This window comes from Mastomys coucha, unplaced genomic scaffold (genome assembly GCF_008632895.1).
Source record: "Mastomys coucha isolate ucsf_1 unplaced genomic scaffold, UCSF_Mcou_1 pScaffold9, whole genome shotgun sequence".
Classification (NCBI taxonomy): Eukaryota; Metazoa; Chordata; class Mammalia; order Rodentia; family Muridae; genus Mastomys; species Mastomys coucha.
The window spans coordinates 68,225,980-68,231,296 of NW_022196915.1; the positions used below are offsets into that span (position 1 = coordinate 68,225,980).

The following is a 5,317-nucleotide window of genomic DNA, read 5'->3' on the forward strand; positions in this document are numbered from 1 at the left end:
TAGCAGGATTGCTGTTGCACTATGGCTGTTATAACCAATTGTCATAGTATACTATGAAAAGCTGAATTCATCTCATTGGTCTTGCTACCTGATATTTAGACATTAATTCAGTCTGATTCTCCATCTGTGATCTTAGGAATTACCTATTCCCTGAGGCTGACATTTTTGGTGATTTCCTGCACTGCTTTCTAACACATATTCATATAGCCTTTTCATATCTGACAATCAATAAAGTATCTCTTTGCTTTTTTCTCATATGGAACATCATGGAGAGACTATTTTTTATATTAACACCTAGCTATGAAAACATAATTAATAGTCATTATCTCCATTCAAGATCCTTAGCTACATTTTAGTCATCATCAGTAATAATTTTTATTTTAGTAAACAAAGTGGTTCTTACAGTTGTAGAGATTAACACACATAATATTTACATTTTGGGCCACCATTTAGCACATTATAATCATATTTATAACACTGCTCACAAGCGACCATCACACACTTTTGTGCAATATATATTGTGTTTTGCTTTGCTATTATTGAACAAAATGTATCTAAAAGAGCCAGGCATATAAGAACATGCAAATAAGTAGGATGGAAAACAGAAGACAGTTGCATGACGTATACTGAGATTCCTCTATGTTTTGTCTTATTCTGGTTTGTTTCTTCTTCTTCTTCTTTTTCTTCTTCTTCATCATCATTATTACTATGCATGTTTTCTAATGAGAAAGAGAAGCAATGGGCATAGGTTTGGTTGGGTGTTGGGTTGGGAAGGGGAAACTAGAAACAGCCATCAGAATATATATTATGAAAAAAAATTCTTTTTAATAAAATTTGATAAATAAAAAAGGAATAAAAAGGAAATATATAGATAAATTTTGAAATTTACAGTTAAATTTGAATATTGTCATCTTAATATTGTTAAATTATTTGAGGTATTGCGTTTTTTTAGTTTAATTAAAATATAATTACATAATTTTATGTCTCCTTCCAACTCATCCAGTAGTCCCTTCCCTGACAACTTCTCAAAACCAAAGTATCTCTTTTTTTTCTTTTTTTAAAGATTTATTTACTGATTTTATGTATATGTGTGTTTTATGTGCATGTACTCCTGCGTGCTAGTACAGGGCATCAGATCACATTACAGATGGTTGTAAGCCCACCGTGTGGTTTCTGGGGAGTGAACTCAGGACCTTTGAAAGAGCAGCAATGCTCTATCCACTAAGCTGTACATGTATGAATGAGCATATAAATTAAATAGATATAAATAAAATATTGATATTATGTCTGACAGGAAAAAACATGATAAATAAAGCATATTTTCATTTTGTAATTTTTATTTTATTCTTATGTTAGGAATTGAGAGCACACAGTTACTAATACGTGCTTAGAAAAGTGAATATGTAGAAAGCAGACTTTCAGGATAGGGGAGAGTAGACAATGGAGGACATGAAGGGACGTGATTGAGGTAAGATCTTATGACATGAATATGTAAATATGATATAGTGAAACCCATTACTTTGTAAAAATGTTACATAGATAAAACAGGTTATTAAGAATTAAGTTTAAAAAATGATCACTCTAAGACTATACTTTCAGGGGTCATTTCTATAGTTCATTACTAGAGAAGTTTCTCTGACTGTGTAGAGCACCCGAAAACACGGAGGACGAGACATAGCATCCCCTCCTGAGCGTGAAGACGGCTCTAGGAGCTGCTACATTGAAGCTGTCTCTTGCCATTGATGATCATTCTTCTCTCTTTCGGAAGGGTGAGAGGAAGGGAACGCACAAAAAGAAAAAAAAGAAAGATAATTCTTTCCAGCAGCACAAGAAACTCAGATAAATAGTAAGTGTGTGTGAAAATGCAAAAAAGTATATTAGAGTAAAGTAAGTAAAAGCATAGCTTTTCAAAACAACAACAACAACAAAAAAAAACTCAACAGAATGTAAATGAATTTAATAAGGTGTCATTTAATATGACTCTTGAAACGTCAATAAAGGGAAGTATATATTATAAACATAAAAATATCATAGACTTCAGTGACTAAAACTGACAGGAGAATCCATATAGCAAATCACATTACATTCAAGCTCTAGAAATATCTTCAACTTATTGAATATTGTGATTGATTAAAATCATAGTGTGACTTTTTTCAACTTAACCATATTTTTATAAAATATGGAAAAAGTGAAGTACACATTTTTTATGATTATGAAGTTATAAAGTCATTTTATTCATTTGGTTTAATTTAGTTTTAGTTATATCAAACAATATAATTAAACAATAAAACCCATAAAATACATATTATATGATCTATGAAATTTTATGTTTCTTAGAATTTGAGACTAACATACATATTGTGAATGTTTTAATTCTAAATAGATTAAAGTTTCACAAAAAATACTGAAGCTAAATTAATTGAAAACTGTTAAATTTAAATTAAAAATGTTTAATGTACCATAAAAGGGTAGAATGCTTTCTCATATATATACTAGTGATTGGAATTCAGATACTGAGACCTCCAAATGTTACACACTTAAAGAAAACTTTTTAAGTAGCCATTTACTTTATAAATTACATATAGATGTTTAGTATTCTTATATAAACATAGGTAAAAGTTGGCCAAGGAAATGTTACTGCAAATGCATATACCAGACACGTTTCCCTGAGTATTACACAAGACTTTATGCACTTCATAAGCTGGAGTATAAGGAAGGTGCTATTTGAGAACTCTGTGCTCAGGTTTCCCTGTTACTTAAAATGGATTTGTCGTCCTTTGTGCTTATTTATGTAATTAATACCTATAATCAATTTGAAGATACATTGACATCTTTCATATGTTACATAAGAGGTAATTCCAATATTAAACCTTGAAATAATGTAGTAATAATACAGTAATAATAATAGTAGTAATGTAGTAATAATAGCAGGACTTGACTCGACACATCAGTACATAACTTGAAGAATCCATGATACAGCTTCTGTATTGTTGTAACTATTAGAGACTGTTTTATAGTAAAACTCACAAAAGAATAATGTTTCTACTCTAAATCCTGGGAATTTTTGTAGCCCTATGTTCCCAAAATTGAATACATGTAAAATAGTTACTCTTTGCAATTAAGTCCTAGATGAGTTAACTAGAGTTTGTCATATAAGTATGTGAGTATGAACTTATGTGCATATATATGTGAATATATGTGCATATATATGGCATTTCTTCCATATGTATTTTAATACACAGACCAAGAAATAAGTCTTTGTTAATTTCAGGCAAGTGTGCAAGGCAATAGATGCAGTAAAAACTGAGCTTGGCAAGTATATAATAATAAATGAGAGAACCTATTAAATCCAAGTTATATTGCATCATAGAAACATTTTGGTTTCTCACTCATTCATATTTGATTACTCCAGATGTTGTCATCTCTCATAAAATATCTTAGTGATTGAAATTGTTGTTCTAGAATTTGTATGTCAAAGTTCCACATAAATGACATGTGGGCGTGGCTTTCAACCTGTAGTTTACCCCTCAGAAAGCAGAGCTAGCAGATCAATCCCTGGAGGAAACTAGCTAGACTAGCCTTGGGGTTGAGCTGTCAGTTCAACTGAGAGACCCGCATCAATGAGTAAAGTGAGGAATTATGTATAAACTCCTGATGGCAATGCTGTCTCTCCACATGGATATGCATACAGGTGAATGCTCATTCTTTCCATACATGTATCATACTCATATATATATATATATATATATATATATATATATATATATATATGAAAAAGAAAAATTTCTGTTCCTTGTTAAAGGGAAATGAAGGGGAAGTGGGTCTGTGAGAGAAGGGAGGGGAAGGGGAAGCTGGGAGGAGTGTAGGGTGGGGAAACTGTGGTTGGAATCTATTGCATGAGAGAAGAATCTATTATCAATTAAAAAGAAGAAAAGTAAAGTTTCTTCTGTACTATGAAGATCATTTAATGTATTATTTAATTTTTCTTCTTGGCATTTTGAGAAAAAAAATATATTTAATCTGTTTCTAAAAGAAAACATTCTAGAATAGGAATCCCACTGAGATGTCATGTGAAATGATCAAATGCCATCTTGCTATTATCCACAGAATAAGGCTGATCAAGGGTTCTGGCTAAATTAAGCATGCAACAGTGCAACAGTCACTGTTGAAACAATCAGGGTCCTGACAGATGGAAACTCAGCACCCAGCAGAAAATGCCTGTGAAGTGCCTGTGTCCTGAACACTGGAACAACTCTCACATGCACATTCAAAAGCTCTTAGTCTTTGCTATAAGGGAGTAGTGACTCTTGGGTGTATTATGTAATGTAAACATCCTGTTGAGCAATTAGTTCAATATTTCTTAGATCAGAAAACAAGTATCTATAATGAAATTAATTCAACAAATATGTGGGCTTTATTTTCTTTCCCTAAGTGTCTGTATTCAGCTGTGCAATAAACTTTAAGAGCCTCAAGTATCTTTAAGAATAAGACATGAAAATTCACACACAAGCCACATTTTTCTATGGACTCAACATCCACCTGCAATGTATAAAATAGTCATGTCAATAAGCATAATTATGCTCCAGTTATAACAAATTATGGTGATTATTGTAATATTTTAAAAATGTATATACATTTTATATGACTATTTCACCTTATTTTATATTACTATTAGATTTTAAGAATTAATGAATGTCTTTGCTATATATTCTTTGGTTTTCCTTCATTTATACATTGTGCACTTGAATGCTTCTAAATAACAAATAAACAATCAAACATATCGCCCCCCCAAAAAAACTGTTTCATTATTGTCATATCAATTGTTAATGAAAATATTGAAATCCTATTTAAGAAGTGAGAACTGCAGGAAAACATTTATAAATTGTGGAGATCCTTCTCGGAGTCCTTCCATGTGGTGGCACGGAAATATTTCATATATTTAAAAATAAATTCATTATGTGATGCTGTTTCTAGTATAACAGTAACTTAAAGAGATATTCAGCTTTCTTGTTCCTAGTATAACAGTAACTTAGAGATATTCAGCTTTCTTGTTCCTATATCTGAATTGGTAAGAGCAATTTCTACTGCTAACAGGAAATCCTCCATTTCAGTCACTGAAATAGAAAAATATGCCCAAAAAGCACTCCAGCAATTGGGAGACCATAATGAAAGTAGGGGACTAAAATAAGAACTGAAAGAACATCTCCTATCACAAATATTGAGAGACCATGACAGTGCACCACAAAAAGAAGTAGACTTTGCATTGCTCTATCATAACCACTTCTGGAAAGTCATTACATATACTCCAGGAATGAAA

At 31.6% G+C, this 5,317-nt stretch overlaps 1 non-coding gene across 1 annotated transcript; it reads left to right on the plus strand.

Moving 5' to 3' along the window:
• Nucleotides 1-1,583: 1,583 nt before the first annotated feature.
• LOC116085571 lies at nucleotides 1,584-1,796 on the plus strand. The gene has a single exon (XR_004116650.1). It is a non-coding gene; the product is annotated as a small nucleolar RNA U3 (small nucleolar RNA).
• The last annotated feature ends 3,521 nt before the right edge of the window (nucleotides 1,797-5,317 follow it).